The sequence below is a fragment of the Centrocercus urophasianus genome, unplaced genomic scaffold (genome assembly GCF_019232065.1).
Source record: "Centrocercus urophasianus isolate 14NV4802_14NV808 unplaced genomic scaffold, USGS_Curo_1.0 seq_29, whole genome shotgun sequence".
Lineage (NCBI taxonomy): Eukaryota > Metazoa > Chordata > Aves > Galliformes > Phasianidae > Centrocercus > Centrocercus urophasianus.
The window spans coordinates 3,689,324-3,707,866 of record NW_024884855.1 but is presented as its reverse complement, the minus strand read 5'-3'; positions in this window follow the sequence as shown (position 1 = coordinate 3,707,866).

The window sequence follows — 18,543 nt, the reverse complement described above, 5'->3', positions numbered from 1 at the left end:
GAAGTCAGACTCATTCTATTTCCTTGCTCAGTCACAGCCTAAATTATTAGATCTCTCTGATGTTGGAGGAAAATTGAGAAGTCATCAGCTCTTCTGGAAGAAAAAATTGGTATTTTCCCCCCCAAGTTCAGAGAAACCAGACTGTGATGTGAACTTTACATTCAAACCAGGTCACAAGGATTATGCAAAGGTGGCTATTATGTCTCTGTGCAAAGCGTGTTCGTAACAAAGGAGATTTAAAGAAAAAGATTTTCCATTTCAGTAACATTGCATGAGAACATGAAAAGCAGTAAAATCTCTATCTCAGGCACCTCACACATCATTCTTTGCATTCAAACAACTCCTCACAACAGCATTCTTTGTTTTGATTGGTTTCACCATTTCCTTATTCAAGAAAGCATTCCTATAAGGAAGCCACATTTACAGGCTGACATTCTTATCTCAGCAATTTCATAAAAACAGCTCTCCTGTTTAAGAGACGTCGGTGCTTTCTGATCCTCCACTGTAAGAAGATCAGGTAATATGCATTATATTTTATTCTCTCCATTTTAAAACACTGAAAAGCAGTAATTATCACTGATGTTAACTCAGTGTGTGAAAATAATGTGTTTCTAATTTAAGCTAATAGCAAATCTCTCCATAACTTTAAAGCATAATGTTGAGATCTGGCAGTGAGCATTATTACTGGGAAGTCATTTGGATACTATCAGTCATTCATAAGCTGATGGTGCATAAATCCAAATAAATCCAAAGTACAACTAAAATTTATTTCTAAATTTAAATATAAACATACTGACACAGCCAGATATAAGTTGTCAGCTCTCAGGATTGTATTACATATGGCACAATATTTCATATTTCTTCCAAGTCTCAGCACTGGGAGGTATATTCAATCACTTACAACTGTGAAGACACCTTGAAATAGTGTCCCATATCAATACAGTAAATAGGCTTTAAATCCAGAGAACAGTTTTTTATTTTTAAGTTTGGAATGTTAAGTCCCATAGTCCCATAATTCTAGTACCCTATGTTATTTCCATATTCCTCAGGTAAGAAAAGGACAGAGGAAGTAGAGATGTTTGATTTTAGATCAAACATTTGCAATTCTCATCACCAAAATGGGAAAAGAAAAAAAAAAAAAAAAAAAAGGAAAAAACACACACACACAAAGCAGCAGCAGCCAGGAAAATGAGAATTCTGGTCCTCAGTCAACTTGGAAGCTCCAATGCTTCCTGGAGACAGGAGGTTGGCTGCTCCCATCCCTGCTCAGAGCAGCCAAAGAGGAGATGCCAACCAGCCCACGGAGAAGGTTCTGGGGCTGTCCTGCACCTTGTTCAGCTCAGGTTTCAATTAGTGAGGACAGAACTAGCTCAGAAGTGCTGAAATCACGATGTCATGTTTCACGTGTCTGCAGGGATGCGTGCTGTGAATGCATTGGCATAACAGAGAATACAAACCCCAAGCAGTGGGCAAAGCCCCATCCTTCACTCCTCTGACGTAAACCATTTTCTTTTGCCTTTCCATAGCTGTTTTGGATGGGATGCTGACCTGGGGCAAGGCCTTACATTGTGCTGCCCTGGGACCATCCCGAGCCACCAGGCCACCCTTAATTACAGCCACAGCCAACAGCAGATCCCTCCACAGAACACGTAGGTTTCTTCACTTGCCAAAAGTTGTTTTCCCTTGCCAGCTTTCCTCTAGGTGACACAGTATTCATCTGCTGTCAGCAGAGGTTAGCATAACAAACCTCAAGGAGTAGCACTGTTGGATAGGAAGAAAAATACCTAGATGGCATACAAACATTTGTGGAAAAATAGAGACTTGCTTTTCTGATGCATCTCTTTAACAGTCATGCTAAGCCTTCTCCTGCCAAATAATTGTCAGTGTTCGTCTAATCCTGTGTCTCTCTACTGCCCAAGGGCCATCTACCTTAGAAATCAGTGGTGTTTAGTTTGCTCTACTGACCAGAATTTTAGGTTTGCCATTTGGTGCAAACACAACTTAAACAAAAACACATCAGCATCATCTTCAACTGATTTAGGAGGGACAGCACGAGGTGACAATTCCCTCACTGACTTTGTAATTAGAACTGGTCAAAAGTTTCCTTCTGATAAACAATTCTATTAAAAATATCATCTATCATACTGCACATTTCCAACATTACCATTTTTGGAAAAAAACAGCATGCCTTTTAAAAACACATCATAACGTTGGCAAAAAAAACGTTTCTGAAATTATAATCAACTTCTCTCTTAATTTAAAACAACATGGGAAGTTTCCAAATCCTCAACTACCAAGCAGTTTCCATGTGGCACAAAATCAGGGTTACCCTTCCTAGCTCACCCCCCCATCAATACTATTAGGCAAATACTGCTCCACTCTGAAAGCCAGAGGACCAGCAGCCACTGCTGCAGCTTGGCTGCAGTTACCCAGACTCAGCTGCTGGTAGATTCACCAGATCTACTCCTTAGATACAAAACGAATGGCCCTGCAACCCCTTCTTGAAAAAACTATAAAAATAGAGACATGAAAAGGACGTTGGTTTTCTCCCTGCTGAAACTACTTCTGTTCCTTTTGTTGCATACATTTTTTCAGTTTCTCCAGGAAAATCTATTATCCTTGGCAGCCTGACACTGCGTGGAATAATTTCTAATTTGATCTTCCTTGCCATGATACCGAATATTAGAGTATTTTTGCTTTTTATTTCTCTGGGGAGTGTAAATATCCTCAAGAAGAAGTTTTTCCACCAATCCTTCTGCTGGCAAGCAGGTCACTTTGCTGACATTTCTCCATTTTCTGGACTCTCCATCACATAATTCAATGGTACTGATTAACATCAACCCACACCTGGGCTTTGGTGTTCAGAGGAACTGTGCTGTAAGTGAATGTGACTGCTCTAAGAAATGTTCCCTACCAGCTGTTAAAACTTGGAGAGGTATTTTCTTTCTTCTTCCCTTGCAATTTTCTTTTTCCTTTAAAAAAAAAAAAAAAAAAAAAAAAAAAAAAGAGTATTCCCAAACAGTTAATTGTATTTCTATTCTATTCCTTTTTTTGAGGTATTTGTTTCTAAGTTCAAAGATAGATTGCTATGTAGATACTTCATTGAAGCTGGGGATTCCTACTAGGATTTCCAGCCCTAGAAAAGCCTGTAGAGGATTTATCAAAAGATGATAAATGTTAGCTACCTCAATGCAGAGTTCGAGTTGTAGGCAGATGTCCTGCAAGAAGACTGTAGAAATTAATTTCATCTTTACAAAAAAAAGCCTCAAGAATTGTTTTTTATTTTCTAAAAACTATGAAAAGCCCATCTTGGAATCATTATTTTAGCTGAAAGATTAAACTTCCTACTGTCTCAATTTTGCTTTTAAATAAACTGATGTGTAAAGGGAATATGGGAGCTTTCACCCACACTCTCAGCAACCAGCATGTTCCCTCTGGTGCCAGCACCCTCTTCCCACTTCTCCTCTGAGTGAACATTACAGAACACATCAAGGGATGGAGCCTGCTGAGGGCACAGCCCCCTGTGACCTGGAAATCACTGGAAAGAATACATCCCATCGCTGGACAAGCTCTATAGGCCCAGAGGATAATGCCAAGCAGAGGCTTGGCTTTTGCTAGAGCTTACATAGGGCCACCTAGATTTCCCTGCAGCATTCCTATAGGCTTGCCAGAGCTCTCTGACACACACTTTGCAGAGATTATACATGACAGACAGAGAGCAGGTCTGGAGACAGCTGAGCAGGCTGACAAAAGGAGCTTAAATAAAAGCTGCCCTTTTCTTTCTCCCCATTTTCTACTTACAGAATGACTGATTTTTGTGGGGAGGTGATGTGTTTGTTTTGCTTTTTGTCAGAATTATTTTTAAGAGCTGTTTGATTTGCTCCTTTGCTTTTCCCCGGACAAGAACAGCTACGGCAGGTCGGCAGCAGGTGCTCAGCCAACACGAACGTGGGATGCCTGTGCTCTATAAAGGGAAGGGTGGAAAGTCGTGAGTCCTGCATCCACTCCTGCAGCACTGCGGGCAGTTGATGCTCCTATCCTTAGAAAGGTCAAATGCTTTGTAATAAGAGCATTACAGGCTCACAACCACACTCTGCAGAGCTCAGCCTCAGCCCCATAATTCACATTGCAAACATCACGGTTTGAATGCAGATCTGCTGTCCTAAGGGAGACACAGGCACCATGAAAAACTCAGGCGGTTTCATTCCTTCTTTCCTCATTTTTCTGCCCTTGCAAGGACAAAAACTCACATCAGCAAAATTAATTCATTCCTGTAATAAAGGCAACAACCAGGAGAGGAAAGTAGTAGGAAAAACAAGTCTGGCATTTTGACATTTGTAACATGCTGACAAGAATACACGATGGCAAGAAGTCCTATTTTTCATAGCCATCAGCCTGCACAGTTGGACTGGACTTATTTTTATTATTATTCTACAGCATTACAGTCACTGCTCTGAGTCAGACACCATGGGATGGTGGACCCAGAAACTATCCATGATATTTTGTGCCAGCATATCTGAAAGGTCAGTATTCTGCATCAATGAGAGCTAAAATAAAGTCAGAACCAGAGGCAGAATCTGACCTAAGGCACAAAATTAATTTCAGGAACTGGAATATTTTACTAAGAGGTTCTGTAAGAGAGCACTCTCAGGAATCCTTTGATTACACGACTCCACGCTTGCCAATAAATTTATCCCAGATGTTAGCGAGGAGTACAACTCTATAGAGAGCTCCAAAAATGGGCTGTAAGCTCAGTTGTGCTGTAACTTGCAGCAGTTTTCTGACCCAGATAACGCTCTCTCCACCATAATGGAAAATCAGAAAACTGCCCAAACCCACCTGGTTGACAATATTCAGTTGGAGCAAGAAATGGGAGACCTAACTTCCACAACTACTTGTACCTCCCTTTTAAGAGAACACCATTCCAGGGCACTGCACTCTTCTACCTCCTAGGGAGGCTGAGGTTTGTATTTTCAAAATCTGGTTTTCATTCTACATCTGTGTGACAGTTAAAGCCAACCATAGCCTATTTCGCTGAGGGCTCCACATCTATAAAGGAAAGAAACAGAAGAAGGCAGAACTGCAAAGCAAACAAACAGACAAGGTGCAAACAGTACTTAAACACTCACAGAAACATGGAAAGATTCAAAGAACTCTTTGCAAGATGAGCTTCATGGTCCTTCGTAGCAAATGAGTATCACAAAGACAATAACATTTTCCTGAGGTCTGCAGGTTAAGAGTATACCAAAAAAATCTTCAGACTAGTAAGATTTTGTATAGTCATTTAGAAGAGGAAAAATCCTTTTTAATCACCCACAGAAAAACTCCAAAATGAATAACTACCAGGATAATAAATCTGCCAGTGTAATCTCATTTCCATTAGCTTTACTAGCCGAAGAGATTGCTAGATGAAATTCAATCTTCCAGAAATAAATATACTATTATTTTTAACCTCATTTCCCAAGACTGTGAAGTCAGTGCTGTCAGACTGCTTGCTGCCTGTCCACCCTGACAGGTTTTGAGCCTGGTGTCCAGTATCAACTTAATTTAAAGAAGAAAGAAGCGTATTTGGAGATGTTAAAGTCAGAGTTGGTTGGTGAACAAGCCATGAACAAGGGGCACCCAAATGCCCCACTTGGAAAGACAGTAGCACTGCAATGCAACACCTGTTCACCTCTCCCCAAGGGAATGGACAGCACAAACCTGTCGGACTGGCCATCTGCGCTCGCACACCCAGGTGTTTTTCACTGCTCCAAGCTCGTGCTTCCTTTACCCAGTCACAACTAAGTAGATCACCCCTGAAACGGTGCCTTCTTCTACAATTGCTCTGCTTGTTATTCCAAACTGGCAAGCAATGACTTTGCTAGGTGATTTCAAGTAAGATCTTGTTTAAATGGCAAAGAGGATAGCTAAACATCTGCCAGAAAAATTGCTATGCAGTTTCCCATAAAACTCATTTGTTAATATTTTAATTCATGTTTAGCCTGCAGCCCTTTACTCCACACAATCTTCATTACTTTTACTGCTAACATTAGTGTTCTCCAAAATCTAAAGCAAACCTATGCATGTAAAATACTTTTGTACATTTTTATATGTTCTGCAGTGCAGTACACATAATAAAAGGTGATTTCTGCTTCCCCTCCTCCCTAGTGGACTTACTGCTCTAAAGAACCCCACCATCTGTTGAAAACACCTTATTTCCTACCTTTTTTTTGTTGTGGTTTTTTTTTTGTTTGTTTGTTTTTAATCTGTCAGTACATAATGACGAGAAGACCAATGCCTCTTTGTAACATAGACAAATTGCAACCAACCTCAGTGCAGGAGGCATATTCCTATGCAGTACTTCTACTCCCAGAGGGGAAGATTTCTACTGCACTCCTGCTAACAAGAATTCTTGCCCTGCTGCCTGTTGCTGTTCTCCAGTAATGCACAAGTACTGTGCATCAGAGAGAACTGCTTCACAATGCAGAGAAATATGCAATGGGGAAGATGCAAATTCAGGCTAACAGCACTGAAAGTTACACAGCACTCCAGCATCTACTTACAGCAAATCCTGCAAGAATACATAAATGCTGCTCATTAATTTTAGTAGGAATAACTTAATAGTTAAACTAGTTTTGCACAGATCGTTGTTATAATGAGGTAGTGAGAAAGGGAGGAGGGACAATGCTCCCTTATGTACCTTCTGAAATTAACTTAATTTATCAGAATAACCATTACCTGACCATACCCAGCCCCGAGAAAAACTTGCTTTTCAAGCATTAGTGAATTAGGTTTTAATTCCTCATTATCACTGATGGAAATAATATGCGTGAACTGGTGCACACATAGATAATAAGGAACTTTGCACGTATCTCTGCCAGCTCCGTCCTCTGTGGAATTGCTTTGCTCTGTGCTGCATTAGCACCTGAGCAGCCTGCTGCTGAGCTGAGCTCTCTATCCTCCTTTAAATTAACAATTTCATGTATCATTACCTGGACTTAATTTATTCTTGGTCTTTGGCTTCTTAACAGAGAAAAAAAGGTTCAGTAACACAGAGTGCTGTTGTTGTCAAGGGATTATTCAATATATTTTTCCATTCCTATCTTGCAGCTTTTAAAAGCACTCCTATTTTACTGTGCATTAAACCTGTGGATGTTTCTTATCACATCTACTTCTCATCTCATTCTATGTGAGACCCTCACAGTCAGATAAAGTCATCAGGTAAAGAGAAGCAATTCCTTTTGCTTGATTAAGCACATGACTTAATGCTTCCAGCTGCATTAGGGGACAGTAGTGGGAGACAGGCTATCTCAGAGCCACACAAATCCCTGCAGCAGCACCATGAGGTTTGAATAATCAATTGCACATTCCAAGAGAGCTTGCCTGCAATAATAAAAACGTTTCTTGTGCCTTGTGAAGTAATAGGTAGGGTGACAGTAAAGATTTAAAAAAATCCTACAGCATCACTTTATTATTATTATTATTGCCAGGACTTGAGATGAGAAAGCTGCAAATTTTTTGCAATGTGGATGTGAGACTGTTACTAAGATGTAGATGTGCTTAAGCTATTACAAATACTAAGACGAGATAAATTACCATTCGCTCTATCAAGGTGTGACTGAACAGAAAAGCATTCATTGCAGAGCAAACTCCCAGCTCTCTGAGACCTGAGATTATCCTGCCAAGGATGATCTCTTTTTACCAACTCAGTAAGGGCATCTTAAGTAAGCACGAGGTCTAAAGCAACGCTAATCTGCGAAGTGGTTGTTGTGTATTTAGAAGGGAGTTGCTCACCACACCAGGGAAGTATTTTGAAGTCCCAGACAGCAGCCCAATTATGCCAAGGGAGGTACCTCAGCATGTGTTCCATGCTTTCCCAGAGCTTGAATAGGAGTTATTACAGCAATAATGCACACAGGCCACTGGCCCTTCTTCACAAGCCGTCTACCTTAGCAGCACATTAGTACAACTTCAGCTCGTGAGTTGCTCAGCTGAAGTGAGGTTTATAAATTTTGCAGGGGAGAAGATAGAGCAGTACATGCTGGCCAAGTCTCGTATGGCCTTTGCTTTTAAATCAATCACCTTTGTTCAGATCACAAATAAATGCAAGCTATTTTTGTCTAATGGTATCAATAAGTATCTACATCCAAACTACTGTATGCGGTAGATGTCTCAGAAGAGGAACCAAGGATGGCTGAGCGAGAAACTGAACGATCCTCATTGTCAGTATGAGCCACTTACGTGTCCCCATTAGATGGAGCATCCCCCACGCCCTCAGTATAGATGACTTCCAGCTCAGAAGCCATAGATAGTCAAACTTCAGTGTGACATAGCCAAGCGGTACTGCCAGCTATCCTGCCTTGACATATAGGGGAACAAAATGTTACTCAGGTGAAATCTACAGCAGGGTTGATTTTATTTTTCTCCATTAAGTTTTCTGGAAAATTTTGAGCCATTTGTGCCAACAGCCGGCATGCTGATACAGCTAAAGAGCACTTCACAGAAGCTCTCCAAATTTGGAGCCACTCTCACACCAGACTTGGTAAGCTATCATCTGAAATTAAAACCCTTGTACCAACTTAGGCAGAAAAGCCTCCCAGAATAAACATCACAGTGGCTAATAAGAATGCAGAATGAAGTGCAAAATAATTAAACTCAATGTGTCAATGTAAACCTGACTGATTGCTGTAATCCTCTGATTAGTCAGTCCCCCTGCTCTGAAGAGCATTAGCATGAGAGGGGAAGATAACCTTGATATTTCAGGATATCCTGAAGCTCTCTCTTTAGCAGTGTGGGTGAGGTGATCAGACCAAAAGTGACTTGCTCCAGCTAATTATCACAACCTGTTCTCCTCCTCCTGCTGATCAATCTGTAACAGTGGAAAACCAAAACAAGCAGCCAGCCTCCTCTTGAGTACCCATGTCTTCTTTTCTTCCTGTCTTTTGAGGACACATCTTTCACTCAGCTGGATGCTACACTAACTGACACTACTTCTCCACTGCAGTTATTGTTTTCAAGATGCTAGAACTTTCAGCCTTTTCTTACTGCAGTTCAGCCATTTGACATGAGCACACCAATCTTACTGTTTGAGAAATTCATATATATAAAGTTCCCAAATAAGAGACACTTATACTCTGCAGCCCAGCCTCCAAGCCCCTTTCTCAGATACGTGGCTCCAGTCACCACAACCAGGTCTCACTTCCCAAGTAGATTAACTCTCCAGAATGTCTCCAATTACAGACACCAGCTCCATGCTTGTTGCAGCTTATTTTACCTCTGCAATTCTCACAAACCAGTCGCTTTTCTTCTTATGATCATGTGTAATTGGAATACAAACTTCTGAATAACGAATGCTCAGAGAAATTACTGCTCATGAAGCAGTTTATTTTCATGATAAAAATAAATCAACATAGTGATACCTTAACAATAACAGAGAATTGGCTTCTGCAAATCATAGATGCAGAGAATGATGGAGGCTGCAGGAAATCTCCACCCAGCCCTGCTCAGAGCAGGGCCAGCATCAGCTCAGGGCATTCAGGGCCACAGCCAGTTAAGTTCTAAGTGCCTTCATTGACAGAGGCTGCAGGGCCTCCCTGGGTCCCTGCTGCAGTGTCTGGCCACCCTCACACTGCACAAGTTTTTCCTACCTAATCAGAACATCACTCAGTTCAAGGCTCCCTGCCCTCTGCTGTGCAACTCTGAAGAGTCCAGCTCTTTTGTCTGCACTTTCCCCTTAGCTGACATAACATTTATTATTTGAATTATTTGCTGCTGTCCACGTTACGTTCCATGCTTTTTAAAACCAGTCCTTATTTCCTTGTGCAGTTACTGGGCAGAATCAGTAAGAGCTGCTTCAACTACACAAATGACCTCTGTGCATGAAGATCCCTCTGGCAGACTAGGCTGGGGAACTGAGACCCTGAGCCACAAACAGCCTTAACATGAAATCATACGTTAAACAAAGGAATGAACATTTTATTAGCTTACCTTTCCGTTTTGTTTTGAGAGGTTGAAAAATGAACAGCAAAAAACATCCTTCCTCTTACGAAAAAGAATTGATTGCTGCTAGCATGGATAAAGTACCCCTTGTTGTGTTACAAAGCCGTGGTCTGCTGAATTTGCAAAACCCTCTTCACAAAGAATATTTCACTGCTGGGACTATACTGCACAGCACTGCTTTTGGAAGGCTCTAGGGAGGTTTATCTACAGCCAAATAATCCCAAAGCAAGAATGTAAAGGGCGATTTCTTCCACGCTACTGATGGATTTGCAGATTTCAGTGACATAGCTGAGGCCATATTTATACCTTTAAAAACTTGCAATGACAAGACCAATATCAGGGTACAGACTGTGGCCAACCCAAAGACTCAACAGAGGTAATTTGCCAAGTCCCATATCTGCAACTTACTATTATCCTAGACTGTAAGTGCATGCAAACGTAGAAACAAATTGCAATCAAACTGATAGATTTTATTTACTTTTGAGGAATAAAAGTTCCCCATCCACAGTTCATAAGTTCCTGCTTCAAGCAAGTGATGCATTTATTGGGAAGAAGTTAAGCACACATATCACTCCACATCAAAGAAAAAACAAAACCATCTCTGCTGCCATCTTACAACTTCATTCTGATCTTAAACATCAGCTTTCTGCTTAGTTATTTATAACCTGTCTAACTGCAAAATGGCCAATATAGCATCTGACTAAGGAAAAATCATTCTTTTACAGGATCATGGAGTTCCAAGACCAGAACTGCAATTCTAGAGATGCTACACAGACACAAAGTGACAGCTAATTCCTGTTCCCAGAGCCTACAGGCAAGATAGTCGTCTTTATCTAATGATGTGAAGAATGAAATATCACCATCACCTCTTTACCAGCAGGAAAAACAAAAAACCACACACACACAAAGATAAAGTGATTCAGCCAAGCACTTAAGATTGTGCTTTTACTTTTTGGAAGATTAAAAATTAAAAATGTGAATAAGGTCACAGAGAAAATCAGACTGACTCATGAACTGAGCTGAACTCCAGAGTTTCCTGAGTATTCAGCCCATGTTGTAACCACGGCCCTTGCTCTGATTTATTTTCCCAGACTTTCCCCTACTGTGCCCTAAAGATCCCACTAGACAATAGTATCAGCTTGCTAAAAGACCCGGTCAAGGTTTCTTTTTGTTGTAAGAAATAGATCAGGTGAACACTTTCCTCAGAAAGCACACTGTTACAACTTCACATCCCACTGGCACCAGCCTGCAGCCCTGTGCACAGACCCATCAGGAACATGAGGGGAACTGCTCAGACAGCCAACACAATGATGAAGGAACCTACTGGCATCCTGCAGTGCTCCCAGGAAGCTCAGCTCACCTCAGAACCAAATGGAATGTAAGTAAAGCTCACCACTTCTTCAATTCCCTGAAAAGAACTGGAAAACCCTGTAGGAGGGGAGATGCGTAATGGCTCAGTGTGGGGAGAAAGGAGAAATTGGGGATGGGCTTCTTTCTCCACCACCCTGATGGACAGTACTGAGCTAGCAGTAAGCAAATCATGTCTTGAGCAAAGAGCTTCTTGCAACAGAAAATGGCCCAAAAAGCAAGTCAACAGTGGGACAAAACCAACAACACTTCAGTGTTGTGGAGGAGCCCTGCACAGAGACAAAGACTTCCCATTTGTCTTGATGGTTTCCATCCAGTGTATTTATTGCGTACCTCCAATATCTGAAATTGGGCTGGGACTTGCACTCATCATCCTTCCCCACAGCCGCATGTGCTGAAGTGACACTGTGCAGCACACAGAACCTCACACAAATGAGAAAAAAGATAGGAGCGAATAAAAGGCCATTGCAATACAGAAGGATTAATAGAATTTCCTGTGCTATTCCCCTTGGACAGTCCTGAGAGCTCAGTCCTTCATCTCAACATATCAACACAACTTTCAGTAAGTTTTTAAAAGAATAAAATACTCCTTTTCTGTTTGTTTGGTTTTTTTTTTTTCCACCTTCCCCACACAACTGGGATAAGATTATCTTATTCCAGTTGATTATATTCCTAATTAATTCAATGATAAGGAAAGAGAAAACCTGCTGAAGCTTGCCATTAAAACCAAAGGCTGCTTTAGCGCCATTACTGCCACCAACAGCTTGGCAGGGGTTAAGAATGAAGCCTCTTCACCACGTCTGTACTATTTAAAAGTTCAGCTGTTGATTCTAACAGTCTGTCAGATCTCAGCACAGTGCTCTTATCTAGCCATCTAAAATGGATAATGTGGGCTGAGGAAAACAGTAGACATTTTTTTCTTTTTTATTTGAGGTTTAGCTCCATGAAAAAAGTCCTTCTCTCCATGACTTTCATATATTCCTTTTATATGAGCTGTGCAGGCTGAGATGCTGACCCTGGACCAGCTCTCTGTAGCACAAGTTTTGCAGCAGTGCCTGACAAATTCTCACAGCAGCTTTCATAATTCACTATCAGCTAATACAACTTGATAAATCAATCCACAGGTCAACAGATTTCACTGCTCGCTGGTTTTGCAGACCCGATTAATTGAAAGATAAGGAGGAATTTATTACAGGACCTGCTAGAAGACTGTTTGCAGGAGGAAATAAATTGTTTAAGTTTAAAGAGGAATAATTCTCAAGTACTTTTATATGTATACATTAATATAAATGATGTGTATATAGAGATGTAGGAATACACAGGCCCTTAGAGCTGCAGTGTGGGGCAGCAGTTGCTGGTGCTGCTCGGTGAGCTGCTGCCGTCAGATCTGCAGCTGAGCCCTGTGCTCTGCAGCACAGCATAAAGCCTGCCGCAGCGCCAATTCCCTGCACCATGCAGGAGCAGATGGAAAGGTGTTTTCCTGTTAATTCACCTTTGAGAATAGCAGAGCTCTCCCTTGTGATCCAGCCGCAGCCTCACAGAAGTCCTGAGGAGCAGGTAGCAGCCAGCAGCAGTGCCACACAAAGTCACTGCGACTTTGAAGCTCTCAGGAGCCCCCAGAGCCAGGAGGGAGATGAGTGGCAGAGCAGACAGCTTGCCCACGGAGACACCAGCAGGTCCCGTGTAGGGCTCACAGCACTGCAGGAACAAACTGAGATCTGCTGCACTGTGAGCAGGTTGGCACCTGCTCAGCAAGGCTGCCACATTGCAGAGTTTAGATACACACAGTTGCACTAGAAACAATCTATATTGTACAGAACACAACAGACATGATTTCCAGTCAATTATGCCACATTCTCTGCTATACCATCTCTGTTACAACTACCCATGCCTCATGCAATTCAGGCTCTTCTGATGCTGAGCAGAGCATCTCCCCATCCCCCTGCTTGCCCCAGCACCACTCATTACCCTCATCTCACCACCCTCTCCCTAATCATAGCTCAGGGAGCTTAGGGCACAATCAGTGCCAGGTTATTCTGGCTTTACCCATGGCCAGGTATGTGACAATACATGCACCCAGCACAGAACAGCACCGTATGAAAGCTGTGTTATAGCACCAAGGACACAGCTCTGAGTCATAGTGCACTTGACACCGTGATACAGGCTAACGTGCCACAGCATCCTGCACCTCTTTGCACATCAGGTTACTACCTGTGAAATACCACGATCATCCTTCGCTCCCAACATTCGTCCTTCTCTGGTGCTGAAGCTTCTCTCACAGCATCTTCAGCTCTGGTGAATTTATGTTTAGCCTCATATTATCTCATACTCAGGATGTCAAGAAAAAATGGCTAAAAAAAGCAATGACTGTAGTGACTTCCTGTGGGTGCAAGAAGACCCTCTGTTACCTGTGATTTCTGGCCTTTGCAGGCAGCTGGCCAGCACAGCACACCATGCAAAGCCTCCAGATGCTTTTCTATCCCAAATAACCGGAAATTCATGTTTGCTTTCGAGTGTTCTCAGGCAGCAGCTTTTCAGGAAGCAGCGGAACCCCTATTATTTATATAGATCTTATTATTTTACAAACTAGAACTCTACACCAGCGCTGTAATAAAGCGTTACCCAGGAGACCACTGAAAAACCTGAACAGAATCCTGTAATACACTGGGATGAAATACAAACACAAAAGGAAACAGACATTCAGATCACTGCAGTTATCCCTCAAAACTGAAGCACCTGATGTGCCCTGTACACTGCAAGCAGAGTGCTTTGCAGCAGGGCCAAGGCTCTATGGAAACAGCTTTTCCCTTTTCACCTGTCATTCTTGGTTACATTCTTTCTATTTTGTTTTCCCGTGGATCTGATAAGCAGAAGGGTAAATACGCCGTGGTGGATTTGGCAATAGGAAACACAAGGGAAAGAAGGAAATACTGAATAACCTTCATACAGAATACCCTTAGAAACTTGCATGGCTGCAGAACAGCTGACTGTGCAAAGGGAAAACAGCAATCAAGCAGTTGCCATCACCAACACACACAAGCCTAACAGGGGTTTATGGAACCAAACCCCTCCTGAAACACCAGCATTCTGCTTTGCAAGAAGCAAAACCCAAAAGACTACAGCAAGTCAGTGCTGTAACCTGGCTGTCCACCGTGTTTCTTGGGCTGGATTTTGGTATCAGTGTGAGCTGTGTTCCTGCACCTCCTGACAAGGTGGCTTCTTTATATTTAGGTATATTTATATAATGCAGCTCTCAGGAGCTGCCGAAGGCTTGCCCTGCTCCTGCTGAGGCTCATTCCCCCACTAAAACCCTATGTGCTCCCTGAAGAATAAAAGCCCATGTCATTTGTGCTCTCACAGAGCGAGCTGCAGGATGAAGCTCATTAGCATTGAAAGAGCAACAAGAATCAGGTTGCTCCAGTCCTTCCTATTGTAGGAGCAATAATTCTCCATAGATGCTCAAACGCATACAGAACAGAGCACTCTTGAAATCACTTCAGTTAAGAGTTGGAGCTGCTACAGAAAGAAGGGAGCAATTTGCTGCAGCATCAGACCTGGACACGTTGTCCTGCAGCGCGAGTGGCAGCTGGGCTGCTCAAAGCTCCGCACTAGGAACAGTGCTGCCAGTTCAGGTACAGGGGCATTATCCAGGTTTGGGGATTTACAGCAGAATTTCCTGTATTAAACCAAGCTGGGAAAGCAGCTGCACCAGGAGCCCAAAGGCAGGGCCACCCACTCTTCCCAGATGGGCCTCACACTGCACACGAGCCAGGAGCCAGCAGCTCTGCTCACCAGCCAGGCCAAACCCATCCAGGAGTTCTCCCCAAGTTGGGGCCAGTTGAAGCTGCTGCCAACCACCAATGGGATTGCTATAGTTTGAATTACAGTCTATTTTACAGTACTGCTAGGACTCAGACCTCTGGCTAGAATCCCTTCTGCTAGGAAAAACTCCCTAAATAAGCCTTTCTAAACAAGCAGGTTTGTATTACTTTTTAGCAAACACATGAGGAAAAGTTGCACAGGGAGGTGCCTGAATCACTGGTACCAATCCATTAAGATAATTTGACAAATGTAATAAAATCAGATGACTACAGATGAAACTCAGCATACGCCAACACTTCCAAAAAAATTTAAAAAATAAGTAGGGTATGTGGGACCTAAAGATCAGTTCATGTGAGTGGATGCTGGGCACGAATCTAGATGGGAGTGATATGGTATATAAATTGCTGTGTAAGAGAAGCTGGTGGCACCACTAGTGCATATCACTACCCTTGCCAGCCATTGAAAACTAAAATTTTCTAGATATTTTCAATAAACGTTTTATAGGAAAATAGGTATCCAAATTATTTTAAAGCAAGTTTACCAACAGGCATGACACGATAAATGCAGAATTAGCCAGACAGCCTCTGTCCTTGATCCAACCCTATTCAGCACATCACTGCATTACCTGGAAAATACACAAAACCATTACTGATGCAATTTGTGCATGGCAACATTCCATGCCAGGAACAGTATTAATGACAGAAACAGATCTGGAAAGTCCAGTAATACCAATTTATTTGAACAAAGCACTCTCAACAGCTGTAAGAGACACATCATCTATGTAAGAACCAAGTACACAGGTCTCTCCAGTAACACGGAAGACAGTATTTTGTCACCAGCAATTAAGAAAAGGAAATGAGAAGGTTTGCACAGAACCAGTCACACATACTCCTAATGTAGTGCTGATACTAAGAGGGTAGAAGCAATTCAGGGATATAAATAGGTGATTAAGCAGTAAATGCACGGATGTGGTGTTTATTTCAATATCCAAGATACCATAACTAAATGCTGTGAGCAGTCTGGTAACTGTATTTCAAGAACAGTCTTGAAAATATATGAAGGATTAGACTAGATTCTGAAGTTATATGGACCCTGAAAAACTTGCTATACTAAGAGGCTTCCAAAGCTCAGTCTATGCAGCTCTCCCCAGTGGTGACAGGGATAATTCAGTCATAGTCTGCAATTACTTCCAAGAGGAGGAAGCTCTGATATCACACAGCTTAGTCTGGTCAGAATGGATACAGCCCTGAAGTGGTAAATGAAATAAATATTTAAAAGCAGAGGGCAAGTAGCCATTGGGAGCACCATGCTGGATTATGATCAACTCTAAGAAGCTTAGGGAGAAGCAGGGTGATGTGCAGAGAAAAGGCTCTGCTCAGGCAGAAGTTCTGAGCCCTCCTTCTAGATGGACACCCACGTGAGGGAGGTGATCTTATCGAACAATAAAATCCTTGGCTTTTTATAGAGAGAGAGATAAAGAAAAATATATGTAAAAGGCAATTTTTGTCTGTGCCTGTATGCATAACATCAGCGCTTATTAATGTACGTCAATGCTTACAGAGCATTGTTTTAAGATGAGCAAGACACAGCAGAGCTTTCCTCTAATAAACGCAACAGGAACAACGCCTGCAAGTGCTGTGCTCATCAGAGGAAGATGCCAGCGCTGCTGGCTGCTTGCATCAAAGCATCCCCATCCCACTAACCTCAGCCCTTCCATTAGTCAAACAGCCACCCAAGCCCCAACCTGTGACTCAGAAGTACTTGTGGAGGCAGCTGCTTTACCTTCCTGAGCCACCTGCATAGAGGATGCTGGGGTCACTGCAGATTGCTTTAGAGAAACCCACAGTCACAAGACAAAGGCAACCTAACAAAGATCCAGCTGCAAGCAGAAATATTCTGCTTATTGGCAAGCTCACTGCAATCAGGTTATCGTGCACAAGTGGAACACACAAGGACCCATCAAACCTTTATGCCTAATTATACAGAAATGAACTGCCACCTCCAGTCATGTCTGTTGTGCTTCTAAACTATCACGAGTTCTTTAAACCTATGCACTCACTAGCTATGGTGGGGCACGACACTTGGTCTGATTGTAAGGAAGAAAAAACAACATGACAAAGCTGCAGAGAGATGAGGTAAGGTTACAAAGGGGGAGATATCAGAACAGCAGTTTTAATTTGAGTTTGGAATTCAACAGAAAGCTTTAAATAATAAAAAAAAAAACCACGTTCACACTGCAAAGGAATACACTGTTAGCACTAATGGGTGTTTGCAGCATGAGATATTTCCTTTTCCACGCAGATTTGTTACAATAAAAAAAAAGTGTTCATATAAGAATCTGTGTGCGTCAATAAAATAAGAGAGAAGTGAGAATAGATTAGGTTTAAAACAATCTCAGGGAAAAGAGAACTCATTTTCACTGAAGTTCCTCTATATCTTGCCCTCTTAAATCACGCAAAGAGCATCCATACAATCTCAGAAATCCTATTATCTCCCTGTTCTTATCATAAATTCAGCAGTCTTTTTTGATAAATTACATTCTTCCCTATCACATTACTTCTTTACAAAAAATTACAAGTCCCAGTTCTTAACTGAAGCCCACACTAGAAATTGGAAATTTGTTGTATATATTTAAATCGGAATGTATGTGTATGAAGCATAAATATATGACACGCATGTATAGATGGGATCATGCTGTGCCATTACTGAAACAGCACTATCATTTCTATAGCTCTTAAAGAGCCTATTGTAATCTGTGATTCATATGCTTTCAGGAGCTTGACTCCCAAAGCTCTATACCTCCTTCGTTTTTCTGGTTAAAATAGATCATCTCTGTGATGAATTATTCTGAAACAGTTATTCTTGTGCAGATGCTCTCAGTCTGGAATTAAATACTTCATTTTGATTTAGCTTTATCCGTATGCTCAAAACTCTAAACATTCCTTTCATTCCAGGTAAAGAAATGGAGAAATAGCTGAATCTGTAAACCTAACTCCAGTCCACACAATGGATTAGAATCCCAACACTGGTGCTCAATTTCAGCCTCTCCGAGTCACTCCTGTGGCTCAGAGATGTCAAATGTTGATGCCAAACTTCAGCCTGTCACAGATGTCCCCTGGTGCTACATTTAGGACCAGGGACCCATTGCAGTTCCTTCATCCCAGCACTTCCCAGCTACAGCCCCACGTCCCTGATTGCTGCTCCAGCTCCATGAATACTCTCAGTCACCAGCGAGAGCAGCCATGAAAGCTGTAGCATCTGCTTTAGTCCTATAACCAAAACACAGATTCATCATTTCTTTATTAACAGTGACTTTGGCAAGATTCAATCACATCCAGGTTTGGGCATCAGCAGTTCAGGAAGCAAAAGGAA